Source organism: Dipodomys merriami, unplaced genomic scaffold (genome assembly GCF_024711535.1).
Source record: "Dipodomys merriami isolate MVZ:Mamm:240054 unplaced genomic scaffold, mDipMer1.0.p SCAF_28, whole genome shotgun sequence".
NCBI classification, from domain to species: domain Eukaryota; kingdom Metazoa; phylum Chordata; class Mammalia; order Rodentia; family Heteromyidae; genus Dipodomys; species Dipodomys merriami.
This window is the reverse complement of record NW_027204270.1, coordinates 16,047,572-16,063,548: the sequence shown is the minus strand read 5'-3', so window position 1 is coordinate 16,063,548 and position 15,977 is coordinate 16,047,572. Positions and strand designations below refer to the sequence as shown.

Sequence of the window (15,977 nt, the reverse complement as noted above, 5' to 3'; positions counted from 1 at the left end):
ATACAGTGTCTAGAGAATCACTGACTATGAACAGACAAGGACATCTGTATGGTGTACTTCTTTCTGTCCTATGTAAAGGAAACAAAACATCCCCTAATGAGTGGTCATCTATGAAACAATCCACTCAACAGGTAGAAAAGACATCATAAAAACTGACAAAATCTTAGGTATTTCTTTGTCTTGTGGATCCATTCATCCACAAGTTTCATAAGAGGATCATATTATGCATTTTAACCCAAAATAAAAGGCTCTACTCAAGTTACAGGATGTTTGATTAGTTATCTCACTGCTAACACATCTTCAACTAAGAGAATCTTAATAAGCATTTATTAAACTGAAGAAGGAAAGAAGGAAGGGAGGGAGGGAGGGAGGGAGGAAGGGAGGGAGGAGAGGGAAGAGAGGGAGGGAAGGAGGGAATGGGAGAAGCTGGGCATCAGTGGCTCACATCTGTAATCCTAGCTACTCAGGAAGCTGAGATTTGAGGATTGTGGTTCAAGGCTAGCTGGATCAGGAAAGTCCGTGAGGCTCTTTATCTCCAATAAACCACTCAGGAAAAAAAAAAAAAAAAAGCTGTAAGTGGTGCTGTGGCTCAAGTGGTACAGCGCTAGCTTTGAGCACAGAGAGACTCAGGGATAGCACCCAGGCCCAGATTTCAAGCCCCAGGACCAAAAAAAAAAAAAGAATAAAGAAAAACGATGAGGAGGAAAGCAGAAATATAGGAGGAGAAAAAGGAGGAAAAAGAAGAAAGACATAACAGACCTACTTCCCTGTTTTTTTCAGGAAGTTGGTAAATGACACACCGAATAGACTAACAACTTATACCATTCAACCATTCAACAGCCTTCATAAGAAACTTTGACTTTCAGGGCTGGGAAGGTGGCTCAGTGGTAGAGTGCTTGCCTTGCATGCCTGAGGCCCTGGGTTCGATTCCTCAGTACTACATAAGCAAAAAGAAAAAAGCTAGAAGTGGCTCTGTGGCTCAAGTAGTAGAGCGCTAGCCTTGAGCTGAAGAGGTGAGTGACAGGGCCCAGGCCCAGAGTTCAGGACCCACGACTGGACAAACAAAAAAAAAAAGAAAGAAAGAAACTTTGACTTTCAGAAAACTTAAGTGTTTTGGGGACAACTATGTGAACTGAAACAACTGGAAAAACAGCTTGCCACATGCCCATTGTTAGTTGGTTTGAATTTTAGCTAAAACTTCACTGTGAAATGAAAATGGATCTATTTCAACATTTTATTTGGTAAGTGTGTTAACTTTGTCAGTGGAGGCACAGTAGAATACTGAAAAGAGGGTTTTGCCTCCTGGTTCCTAAGGATTTGGAAAAGGCTCCTGCAGAACAGACAAGATTCTTTAGAATTTGGCTTCTTCAGTGACCAGCTTCTTCAGTGCCAGGCTTCCACTGCAGTACATAGCAGGCAGCAGTACCAGCAGCCAATTGCTGTTCCTGGTATTCTCCACAAAGTTTATAACAGACAGCCTCTTCTGAGAAACCTCCCTATGAACAGTGTTCCTTCAGTACCACAGCAGGAAGGATTCTAGCAGGTTCCAAAGCATAGATTTCCTGTAAGTTTCAGCGACATGGCTGAGCAAACTATATCATGTTTCATTAAAAAAAAAAAAAAAATCAAGATCTTAGCCCAGTGTTCAGGGAATAGTCCCTCATCCAATACTAAATACTACTAAAAAAGGAGGAGAAAGGGGGAACATGAGGAAACAGCAGCAGCAGAACAAGATTTTACCCATCTTCTTTTTGGCTTTTGAAAGCACGAATAGTATAGACGAGTGTGCTACCTTGATTGACCTGCTTCATCAATGCAGACGATCCCAATTTTGAAAAGGAAGAGGACAAAAGAAATTCTACAGCAAGTCCAGATTGCAGCACAAGATGCTCTACCATTTGGGACTCATAATCTAGAAAATCTAGTGTTAATTCAATTATCTTTGGCAGAAGAGAAGCTGTAAAAGCCTTGAGTCATTGTGTACAACAGGAGCAATTGGCTACAGGAAACCAGTGATTAGCTTTCTTAACATTCCACACAGCAAATTTCTAGCAGGGTTCCAGAGAAAGGACTTTCAGTAAGTTCTATTAGTACAGAATCACAGTGAATTTTCTACCATTAGGTGAGCCACACCCTTGGCAAAGCCCTAGAATGTAAAGAACTATCTCAGACCTAGGATGTGCAACTGCTACATAAATATGCCATTCTTGAAAGTTCTTTTTGTCAAATATCATGACTCAAAATCAGTTATACTTAATAATCCTTATTAAAATCTCCCTATTCAAATTGTTGTAAATTTTTTCTCTTGATCAGACTTAAGCTACTACACTTAATTATTGGTTGGGTGGTTCTATTCGATGATAAAAAGACCAACACAAGAACTACATTTAAACAATTAAGAACTCATTTTACCATGTCTTCAATATTCAAAACTCTAAATTACACAGAAATGATTTAGAACAAGTTTAAACACAGGACTCAATCCATGACAAATTAGTTCATATAGTTCTTAATAGGACCAGTCAAATCATGGTTTGGAAAAATTGCAATTTCTTTCTTTTTTATTTTTTATTTTTTTGGTCAGTTGTGGGGCTTGAACTCTGGGCCTGAGCACTGTCCCTCAGCTCTTCAGCTCAAGGGGAGTGCTCTACCACTTGAGCTACTGCGCCACTTTCAGTTTTCTGGTGGTTTATTGGAGATAAGTGTTAGGTTTTTAAAAAGAGGTAGCTGAGTAAGAACAGCACCATGCACGTGGTATTCAGGTAAGGGGTAGGTTTATTCAGTAGACCTGCTGGGACCAGGCAAGGTTGGCACTCCACGCGGCTGGCAAAAAGGAGAGCGCGTTTGGCCCTGAGTTAGGCCTTATATAGGGTAGGGGGCAGGGAAAGGTGTGTCCAGGTAAAGGGAAGTGGGACCAGGTAAGAGGTGGGACCAGGTGGGAGAAAGGTGTGGCCACATCAGATTAAGATGTGACCTCAGCAGAAGCAGATGTGACCTCTTCCAGGTGTCCCAGTTGCCTAGGTAAAGCAGGTACTGGGCAAGGTCTGTTCGCTGTCCAAAAATGGACCTTACAATAAGTTTCATAGACTTTCCTGCCCAGGCTGGCTTTGAACCTCGATTCTCAGATCTCAGCCTCCTGACTAGCTAGGATTACAGGCCTGAGCCACCAGCACCCGGCTGAAATTTCTTTTTTTGTTAAATAATTTTATTTTTTGTATTTACTTGATACCAAGGAATCAAACCCAGGGTCTCATGCATGCTAAGCAAGCATTCTACCACTAAGCCACCTTTCCTGCCCTCTTCAATTTCTTTGATAAACATTCCATGCTGGTGCTCTACCACTGAGCTACAACCTCAGCTCACTCTTCTCAACATTCTGTAGTCTAAAAACAATCAGTAACCAGTCTCTAACTTATAATCACCAATTCTAAACTCAAAAATCCTTAAAATTTAAAAGCAAAATGTAAAAAATGTTACAAAAGTTATTTCATCTCTAAAAAGAGTAGTTCTTAAATACTTAAATGCTGACTCTCTTCATTCCAATAATGGCTTTTGCAAGTCTAGCCAGCTTTGAAGCATTAAAAAAAACAAACAAAAAAACATGGCCAGTCAGATGGTGAGAGATAAACCTCAAACTGGGAAACAGCTTAAAGTAACAAGGAACACACAATGACATCTTTACTGCCTCTTTGTCCTCTCAATGTCTTGCTTATAGTTCAACAGCTTGCTTATAGTTCCCTATAGGTAAACATAAAATTTTAGGCCTACAGAAAAAGCTGCAAGTAATGCTGAGACTCAAGTGGTAGAGTGCTATCCTTGAGGAAAAGAAGCTCAGAGACCATGCCCAGGCCCTGAGGTCAGGCCCCAGGACAGGAAAAGAAAAAAAAAAAAAAGAAAACAAGTTTAACCCTAACAAATTCCAATAACCCACTTACAAATAAAAAAAAACAAAACAAAATAACAAAAAAATTTCACCGAAGTTACTGAAGAGAAAAAGACAACTTCTTTTCTTAAGTGTAGAAAATAATCACCAACTTTCCACAAAAAGGGAGGTAGAGAAACCATAGTAGATTAAAAACTGAAAAGCTAATTAAGTGACCCAAAGGGTATTTCTAGGAAACATTGTAATACAAGGCAAGCGCTCTACCACTGAGCCACCTTCCCAGCCCCTATTCTAATTTCTCAACCAGAGGGAAAGTTTTCTTTTTGGTCCAAAATAGGGATTCAAATTTGGTATCTTGACATTTTTGCTTACTGGCTAACATTCAACCAATTAAGCCACACCTCCAACCCCTGGGAAACCAAATTTTCATCATTCCAAAGCAAAAAGTATAAAATTGTTAGTGGTCACTTCAGGAGGGGTGTCTGAAAAAATGCAAAAATAAAAATTACTGGGGCTGGGAAGGTGGCTCAGTGGTAAAGCGCTTGCCTTGCATGCTTGAGGCCCTGGGTCGATTCCTCAGCACCATATAAGCAAAAAGAAAAAAGCCAGAAGTGGCGCTGTGGCTCAAGTGGTAGAACACTAGCCTTGAGCTGAAGAGCTGAGGGGCAGCGCCCAGGCTCAGAGTTCAGGCCCACGACTGGACCCAAATAAATAAATAAATAAATAAATAAATAAATAAATAAATAAATAAATAAATAAATAAATATTACTCTTTGGAAGTGGCACTGTGGCTCAAGTGGTAGAGCACTTGCCTTGAACTGAAGAACTGAGGGATGGCACGTAGGCCCAGAATTCAAGCCCTATGACCGACACACACACATAAAAATCACTCTTTAAGTAATCCTTTATCTTTCTTTTTTGAAGTGTGCTCTACAAAACCAGGAATGTTTTTACATAGTTTCTTACTTGAGAGAGTCCAGGGGACGATGCATGTCCCGGGGGCGTTGCAGAGAGATTTGGATGCCCCTTGTTTATTTCATGTGCTGAATAAGGGGAAGGTGTTGGGGCTCCAGGCTGTCTTGCTACTTGTGTAACCTGAAGGGAAATCAAAACTTCATTGAGAACACTGAGAATCTACTGATGATCCATTATTATTAAATATAGCTGAACTGGTCTTTCCCCTGCACCAGTAGACCCAGTACTAGGGATTACAAACTTGCTCTGCAGGCACTCTCTGACTTGAGTCAGACCTCTAACTCTTTTTTTGCTCTAGTTATTTCTCAGGAAGTATCTCCAGTGTCTTGCCCAGGACTAGCCTCAGACCTCAAACCCCTCACATAGCCGGTATCAAAGAGATGCCCCTATGCCCAGCTTATATGCCTGGTTTATATGCCCAGCTTATCGACTGAGACAGGATCCCACTAGTGTTTTGGCCAGGCTGGCTCTCAATCACAATCTGCCTGATCTGTTTCACAAGGAGGGCCTGAGATTAATGCATGTGAGATCACCATTTCCAGCCAGCTAGCCCTTAACTCACTTTTAAAAATCCATTTTTCTGCCTTACAATTTCTATTTCAAAAGTGAAAAAAATAGAATTCTTAGAAAAGCACATATAAACATTTTCATCAATTTGAGAAAATATTCTTTTTGTTCCTTGAGTTTTTTTTCACCAATTTCACATGTGTATATATTTTAGCCAGAATAATCCCTGCTTATTCCTCTGGTCTTACTGATATCCTCATCTCCCTTTGAAGCATAATATCTTAAAATCAGAAACTTTAACAAAAGAAATATGCTAAGTTAATTAATTCAGACAAATTGTATGTCATTTTGTAAAATGAATAAAAAGGAAAACAGTTGTGAAAAGGAGAGGATTACAAAAGGGCATAAGATGACAAACTTTTCTGTATCTTGATTACTGAGAATTAAATGACTATATGTTTAAGACTTATACAGCAAAACATTACAAGTGAATTTTACTTTATATACATTTTACTTCAATAAACCTGAACCAAACACAAGGCAAACAAGTTACTTATAATGCATAACCAATATATTATTGGTTATAATTTTGCCCAACTATAGGCTTAACCTGTACTTTTTTTGCCAGTCCTGGGGCTTGAACTCGGTCTGGGCACTGTCCCTGAGCTTCTTTGGCTCAAGGATAGAGCTCTACCAACTTGAGCCACAGTGCCACTTCTGGCCTTTTCTGTTTATAATGGTACTGAGGAATAGAACCCAGGGCTTCAGGCATGCTAGCCACACTCTACCACTAAGCCACATTCCCAGCCCTTAGCATTTACTTTTATAATAAGTTGATGCGCCAATAAACTCATTGCAAGTTGTAAATAGTGTATTTTTTTTGGGGTGGAGATAAGTCATGGACCTTGAACTCTGGGCCTGGGCACCATTCCTGAGCTCTTCAGCTCAAAGCAAGCACTCTACCACTTGGGCCACAGCACTTCCAATTTTCTGGTTAATTGGATATAAGAGTCTCAGGAACTTTCTTGCCCAGGCTGGCTTTGAACTAGCAATTCTCAGATCTCAGCCTCCTCAATAGCTAGGATTACAGGCGTGAGCCACCAGCGACCAGCTAATAGTGTAATTTTAAATTGCATTTAAAATGAAAGTAAAAACAAAGAAATGTTAAGGTAATAAAGAGGAAAACTCAAAACTTTTTAAGAAAAGTAACCAAAAATAAGTTAATAAAAATAAAATTCTAAATGAAAAAAGTGAATTATAATGTACCAACAAGAATTACATGGGGGGCTAGAAAGGTGGCTCAGTGGTAGAGCACTTGCTTGCCTTGCATGTGTGAGGCCCTGGGTTCAATTCCTCAGTACCACATAAGCAAAAGAAAAAAGCCGGAAGTGGCACTGTGGCAAGTGGTAGAGCACTAGCCTTGAGCTGAAGAGCTGAGGGACAGTGCCCAGGCCCAGAGTTCAGGCCCCACGCCTGGACCCAATTGGGCTGGGATATGGCTCAGTAATAGAACACTTAAAGCACCTAGTCTGTGGAAGGTCCTAGGTTAAAATCCCAATACTGCAAGAAAAGCAAAAGATCACAATATAAGGCAAGATGTTAATATTTATGGAAAAGAGGAGGGCATGTACAACCAATCTATTATATTGTCTTGTCACCTATACTTCTTTGATTGAGATGATGAAAGAAAGTGTCTGTTTACCTGACACACACACACACACACACACACACACACACATACACACACACACACACACACACACACACACACACACACACACACACACACACACACACACACACACACACACACACACACACACACACACACAGACACACACTTAATTCTACTCAGTTAATTCTACTCTTGAACCTTTTGCCAAAACCTATTGTGTCAGTATAACAAACACTGTAAACCCAGTTCTCATGCAAAAGAAGACACAGTATGATTGACAGCTTACCGTGCTGTAGACTGCTGAGACAGTGGGAGGGAAGATCCGATCCTCCGGGGGCTGCTGCACAGGTCCTCTAGGAATTCTGGATAGATGAGTTAAGGATGAGGGAACTGAAAAATGGATTGCTTAGCAGTTAAGAGAAAATTACCACCACAAATATCTGCCCATAACCCCAGCATTTTAACCCAATATGAAATTATATACTTATTTCTCCACAGAAACTAAAAAACACAGTATTTCACATTTCGTAATGTGCTGAGATCAATCTCTGAAAAACTTCCCGATAAAGTCATAGAAACTGAAAACAAATATAATTACATAAATCCCCAAATTTTAGGCCCATGATGGGAATCTACTACTTTTACTATCTATAGAAAATATCCAAGAAGCCGGGGCCAGTGGCTCACGCCTGTAATCCTAGCTACTCAGGAGGCTGAGGTCTGAGGATCTCAGTTCAAAGCCAGCCCGGGCAGGAAAGGGCAGGAAAGTCTGTGAGACTCTTATCTCCAATAAACCACTCGAAAACTACAAGTGGTGCTGTGGCTCAAGCGGTAGAGCGCTCGCCTTGAGCTGAAGAGCGCAGGGACAGTGCCCAGGCCCAGAGTTGAAGCCCCATGACCAACCAAAAAAAAAAAAAAAAATCCAAGAAATATTAAGGAAAATAAGAGTAACATCATATAGAAATTGCTAACTACACAGGAAGAGCAAACACAACTTTTTTATTAGTTTTTTGTTTGTTTGGGTTTATTTTTTTCATTTTTTCCAATGTACACCCACCAGCTTCCCCATTTATGTATGTATGTATGGCAGTCATGGGGCATGAACTCCAGGCCTGGGCACTAGGTCCACTAAAGAACTGATTCATCCAAAACACACACACACACACACACACACACACACACACACGAAATATGAGTCTAACAAATTTCAGAAGTCCTTAATATAAAGTTGTCAGTTCTTTCTGAATAAAAACTATGCCTTAGCTTAAAAATAAAAACTTTTCATTGAAATCCTGCAGTATAGTCTCATAGCTGGTGGAAAATCAAGCCAGGCTTTCTTCTTCAGTGCCCAGTGGAACTGCTTTTTTGCAGAAAGGACTCATTCTCCAGATAAGACTAAATTCTCAAGTAATTTATCAATACTATGCCCAAAAAGCTGAGCAACCATTTAACCTTACAAATGGAAGTTTAGGATTCTTCTTTTGTATTATTCTATCATTCTATTTACATTATCAGTTAAAAGATTTCTAAAGAAACAATTATATTGTGCAGTACCAACCATGCTTCCTCCTTGTTCACAAATAAAGAATGTTGCAGCAGGGTACCGGTTGCTCATGCCTGTAACCCTAGCTACTCAGGAGACTGAGATCTGAGGATCACAGTTCAAAGCAAGCCCGGGCAGGAAAGTCCATGAAACTCTTATCGCCAATAAACCACTCGAAAACCGGAAGTGGTGCTGTAGAGCACTCACCTTGAACTGAAGAGTGCAAGGACAGTGCCCAAGCCCAGAGTTCAAGCCCCAAGACCAAACCAAAAAATAATAATAATAATAATAATAATAATAATGTTGCTCAGTATCAGTGACTCACGCCTGTAACCCTAGCCACTGGCTACTCAGAAAGCTGAGATTTAAGGATCGTGGTTTGAAGCCAGTCTAGGCAGGAAAATCCATGAGACTCATTTCCAATTAGTCACCAAAAAGTCAGATATGGAGCTGTGGCTCAAGTGGTAGAGTGCTAGCTTTCAGCAAAAGAAACTCAGGGACAGTACCCAGGCCCTGAGTTCAAGCCCCAGGACTTGAAAAAACAAAAACAGAAATACATTCCAAGTACTCTTTCCCACCATGCAACTTCCACCTTTGCTCCAAGGCCAATCAGGTTACATTTTTATCAATAACCCTCATGGAGATGAAGATTCTGTCCAAAAAGCAAGGTATATCAATAAGCTGTAATGCATTTAAAAGAAAAATCTTACACCACCTCCACCCTCACATACTAAGTGTCCAGTTACTAATGTAAAAATGGGATATTACAGGCCCAAAATTCAATCTGCTCTTTCTAAGTATTTGTAAAAGCCATTCTTCCCTTCCCATTTCCCAATTCACATCTTAATTTCTTATTTTATGGACTCTCCTTATCAGAAGCTGCATGAATTTTTTTAACTGGTGCCTCTTTCTCTTCCATTTACTATGTATCTACATCAAACCAACCTTCCTGAACAGCAATATGATCATCTATGAACAATCACTGGCTCCCAAAATTCCCTCCAAATCCAAAGCCTGTGGTTCAACTACCACCTAACTACCTGGGATCCCCTGTTTCTACCCCTTATAATGAAACCTCTTCCAAATAAAAATAAATACCAGTCTCTTCCAGTTTGCTCCCTTCTGCCTCCACTAATCTAAATCGTTTCAACTCCCAGTTATAACCTGGGTTAGATTCTTTGTTTCTCTACTTTGAAACAAAAGATCAGATGCTGCTTCCCTTTACTTAGCCTTGATGAGCCTATCTATCCATTTTTTGGTAAAAGGAGACAGGAAACCCTAGCAATTAATCATCAAAAAAGCCAAAAAATGGAGCTGTGGCTCAAGTGATAGGGCACTAGCCTTAAACAAAAAAGCTCAGGACCGTACCAGGCCATGAGTTCAAGCCCTAGGACCAGCACACACATAGACACAGACACACAGACACACACAGACATACAGACACACACACAGACACACAACCAGCTATAGCAAAAAACTTAATTTTGATTGCAATTTTAACAAGACCACATCTTGTACTATAGCACCTGGCTACAATACAGCACATTCCTTATCCAAATAAGCAATAGCAAAGCTTTGCTTTGTATTATTCAAGAAATTGATGGGGCTGGGAAGGTAGCTCAGTGGTAGAGTGCTTGCCTTGCATGCCTGAGGCCCTGGGTTCGATTCCTCAGCACCACATAAGCAAAAAGAAAAAAAAAAAAGAAATTGACTCTTCCTTTTGCAGCTGTTTTTTTCTAAATAAGTAAGGAGGTAAAATTCTCAAAATGATATAGCTGCTGCTACAAAGTCTGAACAATGGGTGGTAAGAGAGAAAGCACTGGTGCAAGCCCTAACAAAGGCCCCGCACAACAGCTCTGGCTAACCCAAGGATGAAAGCACTCTTTGTCCTCTGGTCAATGCCAGTCCTTTCAGTGTCCCAGTATATAGGCTTTTTTTTTTTTTAGCAAGAGACGTGGGAGGATGGGGGTTCAGCTTCTTTAAGGGATATCTCCTCAGCAGCTTGGCTAGAGTAAGACCTAAGGTCACAAGACCATTGAAAAGCTTTCCAAGTATTTAGCTACTAGGTCTTTGTCTATTAACAGAAAAGAACTCCATGTACCTTGCTTACTTATACTACATCACACTTTATTATTAAGGAATCTCCAGGACTTGTATTTCTATTTCAAGTTGATCTTTGTAATCTAGTTCATTCAGAAAATTACAGAAGAAATCATATCTTTGTCTTCTGTTTAAACTCCAGCAATGATAGTTCTATTTTTCTTGAAAAGACATCAGAAATGTTTCAATTAAGAAAGACTTTTTTTTCTTTTTGGTCAGGCATTTTTTAAGAGGCCACATAACCAAAGAAGGCTAACAAAACTAACAGTATAAGGTCTCATTCAACATTTCACTAATGAATAAATAACATTCACACAGACTCATATCTCAGTACAATATATTTGCTTTGAAAATAGTAAATGCATCAAACTACTTTGCTCAATGCCAAAAGTTAGCCAACTGAAATAGTAAAGGAAGTTGTCTCCATTGAACTAAATTTGATAGATAGCCTATTCCAAAATTATGTATGAAGCTATAGTTACAATTAACTCATCATTTCCCTTTAACATTTCAAATAAAATGTTCATCTTCTGATAATAAGATTAAAAATCAGCTCCATGGCCATTTCACCGCTAATGTGCCCAATCGCATCTGATCTCAGAAGCTAAGCAGAGTTGAACCTGGTTAGGACTTGGATGAGACTGCCTAAAAATACTGCGTGCTATTAAAAATTAAAACAAAAAAAACAAGTGCTGGAGGAATAGTTGAGTGGTAAAAGAACCCATTTAGGGAGCTGGGAAGGTGGCTCAGTGGTAAGGGCTTGCCTTGCATGCATGAAGCCCTGGGTTTGATTCTTCAGCACCACATAAGCAAAAAAGAAAAAATCTGTAAATTTTCATATCTTGAAAATTTCTCATCTGAGGATCACTGAGGCTGAATGTACTCTAATGGAAGAACTGTTGTTCAGAGCTCATCTAAACTGTTTGGCTCTAGTAAGTGCTCTACCACTTGAGCCACATCCCCAGCCTCTCAGCCAAATGTTTTTATTGTTATTCTTTCAAATGTAAACATAACTTTAAACTTTTTTCTACCCATATGTTTATTGTTTATAAAGACGTGCATTCATTTCAGGGGGAAATCAAGGATGGTGGCCATGGGTTTCATTGGCCATAGAGTTCAGGCTACCTGTGCTCTTGATTATTAGCTGTGTGACCCAAAGAGTGCTGCTTACCTCTCTGTTCCTTAGTTTCCTAAAGTGTTAAATGGACTTAATCATACCACTTACTTTACAAATGGGTTTGAGTCTTAAGTGACAAATATATGTACATACTTTGTGTGGATTCTAAATTAGAGGAAGTGTATAACATATCTGCTGTAGTTGCTATGTTTAAAGTTTCTTCCTCACCACACAGACTGAGAGGTTCTTCTCTAGAGCAACACCTCTCTCTCCTTACCTCCAGTATCTTTTCCTCCCTGAAGCATATTGAGGAGGTACAGTCAGCTTTGGTTTTTATACCATATCTGTGTGTCCTTTTTTTTTTTTTTTTCTTTTGTGTTGATCATGGGTCTGAACTCTGGGCCTGGGCGCTGTCCCTCAGCTCTTCAGCTCAAGGATAGTGCTCTACCACATGAGCCACAGTGCCATTTTCAGATTTTTTCTTTTTTGCTTATGTGGTGCTGAAGAATCGAACCCAGGGCCTCATGCATGCAAGGCAAGCGCTTACCACTGAGCCACCTTCCCCGCTCCAAACCAAATAATTTCTAACCTCACATGTACTAAAAACTCTAAATAGTAAATGATGAATTCATAGCATTAGCATGTATTTTTTTTCTGTTGACCTGGGCTCTGTTAAAAAGTACAAGGGAAGAAAAAAGGAAAATTACCTTTTCAGATATTATAAATTAACCAGAAAATTAGTTACAAATGTAAACATGTTTTTAAATAAATATTTAACATGATTTTATACAGTTAATATTTTAGTACTTTTAGCAGTTAGCACACAAATAGAATACATTTCCTGATAGGTCAAACAATAGATTTTTTTTTCCCAGTTTGGGTGAATTCATGTTCAACTGTGATTTAATTACTACAGCCTAGGCCAACAATATTGAGCACTTCATAACACAATTTAAATGTGTGAAAACTTCTTCTCAATGCATGTAACACATCAGCTGCCAATTTGTAGTATACATGCAAACAGTGTATAACTGTACTTGAACTAGTAGCAAGGCTGTTTTCAAGCAGCTACACAACCACAAACACTGTACTAGCTAGGCACAGCCAAAATAATGTGTTAAGGCAAAGCTACATGTGTGTAATATCATCCAATCCCAACTAAAAAATAAAGCCCTCTCAAAATGGAAATGGCTGTTTGATATGATGGCTGCCAGGCCTTACCACTTACATCCTCATAATCTTCCCATTTCTCTTAAGTTGTCAAAGTAATGGTGGTAAGACATCTATCTTGTCTCAAAGGATCTGTAACGTTTTTCCTCCACAGATTAGGAGCTTGAACTCTGTGCCTGGGATTGATCCCTGAGCTTTTGTGCTCAAGATTAGCACTCAATCACTTGAGCCATAGTCTCACTTCTAGCTTTTTATCATTTACTGGAGATAAAAGTCTCACAGACTTTCCTGCCAACATTGGCTTCAAATCTCAATTCTCAGATTTCAGCCTCCTAAGTAGCTAGGATTACAAGCATGAACACTGGCACCCAACAAAACTGTAAGTTTAAATCTATCATACTGTAATTTTTAATCTATCATAATCCACAATGACTGAGACAACGAAACTCATTAAATGACAAGACATAATCAAAAAGAAATTTTAAAGCCAACCCGAGTAACATACTAAAACCCTAGATATTCTTTTTTTTCTGTTTATCTTTTTTTTTTTTTTTTGGAGGAACTGAGCTTTGAACTCAGGGCTTCAGGTTTGCTACACATGTGGTCTACTACTACATCTCTAGTCCTCAATGACATAGTCTTTCAAATAGTTCTCTGGTTATACCATACACTGTAGCTCAGAGTGACTGCCTAGTACATGTCCTAGGAGGTTCAATCTTCATTACTGAAGGCAAAAAAAAAAAAAAAAAAAAAAGACAGCTAACATAATATGTACTTACTTGCTTGGCTTTTCTAGGCACATTAATTCATTAACGATAAACTTAGGAAGAAACTCATACAACTTGATTAGCCCCATTTTGGGATGAGAAAGTATAAAAGACAAAAAGAGCCAGGCGCTGGTGGCTCACGCCTATAATCCTAACAGTCAGGATCACCGTTCAAAGCCAGCCCTAGCAAGAAAATCCATGAGACTCTTATCTCTAATAAACCACTAGAAAACCGGAAGTGGTGCTGTGGATCAAGCGGTAGGTAGAGTGCTTGCCTTGAGCTGAAGAGCACAGGGACAGCACCCAAGCCCAGAATTCAAGCCCCATGACTGACCAAAAAAACTTTAAAAAGGCAAAAAGATCTGCCCAAAGCTTGGATTTTTTTTTCCACTGAACTCTGGGCCTGGGAGCTGTCTCTCGGCTCTTCAGCGCTCTACCACTTGAGTCACAGTGCCACTTCTAGCCTTTTCTGGTTATATGGTGCTGAGGAATCGAACCCAGGGCCTCAAGCATGAAAGGCAAACATTCTACCACTGAGCCACCTTCCCAGCCCCCAAAGCTTGGATTTAAACGCATTGTTCTGACTCTAGAATCCATACTCTGCCTACAACGTTGTACCACATTTACATTAATGATTCTAAACCTTAAGAGACTTAAATAAGCAAACATACCAACGTAAGGGAAATAAAGGCTATAGCTATAGTCTACTAGTGAGATAGCTGAGTTAGCCTTTGGAAATCTCAATTCTGTATTCTAATCTACTGTGCCTCACTTGGTGGGTCTCCCCAAACTCTTATCTTCCTTCTTAAATATCAAATGTCTTTAGCAACACTAAAAATATCAAAAGAATCAATCTCAATCCCACAATATACTTTAACAAATGACCAATAATAGTTTAGAACAAGGTGCCAGTGGCTCATATCTATAATCCTAACTACTTAAGTGGCTAAAAGCTAGAGGACTAAGGTTCAAAGCTGACTTAGAGAGAAATTTATCTCCAATTAACCAGCAAAAAACACCAAACTGAAGGTATGGCTTGAGTGGCAGAGTGCCAGTTGTGAACAAAAAAGCTAAGCAAGAATATGAGGCCTGGAGTTTAAGCTCTATACTGTCACAAGAAACAGAGAGAATGACACAGAGAGAGAGTCAGAGAGACAGAGACAGAAGGAGAAAAGAAAAGAAAGAAAAAATAGTTTATAGATATTTCATTACAAAAATTGATTCCCTAGATTTAAAGAAAAATATGCTGAAAGTAAAATTTAAGATGCTATCTAGGAAACTGAACAAGTATTATAGAAGAGATAATTGTCATTCGGGTACCAACTCATAATCTCTTCTTCCCAAGAGCTGAACTGAATAAGTTTCTTACTTTATCTGGGGGGTGGGGGGAGGAGGGAGTCAAATGTAACAAAAAACAAAACAAAAAACAAAAAACTTTGTGACAATACAAAGAGAGAAACAAATTATGTTAAGTACCATAAAAGTATTTCATTTTCCTGATAGCTTATCTTCCTCCTCCTTTCCTTTAGTTCATTCCTTCTTTTCCTTCCTTCCTTTCCCTTCTTTTTAAAAGATAGCGTTCTCACTATAATGATCAGGCTGGCCTTGAACTTATGGGCTTAAGTTACACTCCTGCTTCCTACTCCGTCTTCCAATTATGAGACTAAAGTATTCCACAGAGTAAAACAAAGAACAAAAACAGCACATTTATTTTTTTTGGGGGGGGAGGGGAAGTGTTAAGGAGTAATACAGCACTTATGTGCTAAGTAAGTATTCTAACATCAAGCAAAACCCCAGCCTCCTATCATGTTAATTTCTATAATCAATCTCAATTTATGCATAAGTAGCTAGGATCTTAAATAATTGGAAATTATACTTTTTTTTTTTTTTTGGTCAGTCGTGGGGCTTGAACTCTGGGCTTGGGTGCTGTCCTTGTGCTCTTCAGCTCAAGGCAAGCCCTCTACGGCTTGAGCCACAGCACCACTTCCGGAAATTATACTTTTAAGAATTCAGATTTAATTTAAAAAAAAAAAGCCGAGCACCTGTGGCTCACACCTGTAATCCTAGCTACTCAGTAAACTGAGATCTGAGGACTGCCGGTTCAAAGCCAGCCTGGGCAGGAAATCTGTGAGATTCTTATCTCCAATAAACCACCAAAAAATCACAAGTGGCACTGTGGCTCAAGTAGTAGAGCACTTGCCTTGAGCTGAAGAGCTCAGGGACAACACCCAGGCCCAGAG

General features: G+C 39.4%; 1 protein-coding gene across 17 annotated transcripts in view; it reads right to left on the bottom strand.

The window, feature by feature from the left end:
- Window positions 1–15,977, bottom strand: part of Eif4g3 (eukaryotic translation initiation factor 4 gamma 3) — a 234,209-nt gene that overhangs the window by 187,893 nt on the left and 30,339 nt on the right. For 13 of the 17 annotated variants that reach the window (XM_070037724.1, XM_070037718.1, XM_070037726.1 and 10 more), the window contains exon 1: window positions 4,850–4,933. The gene's annotated coding sequence lies outside the window, so the exon portion shown is untranslated. Of the gene's footprint in view, window positions 1–4,849; window positions 4,979–7,326; window positions 7,446–15,977 lie in introns of those variants that run through there. The other 4 variants (XM_070037719.1, XM_070037734.1, XM_070037735.1 and 1 more) reach the window with 2 other exon arrangements.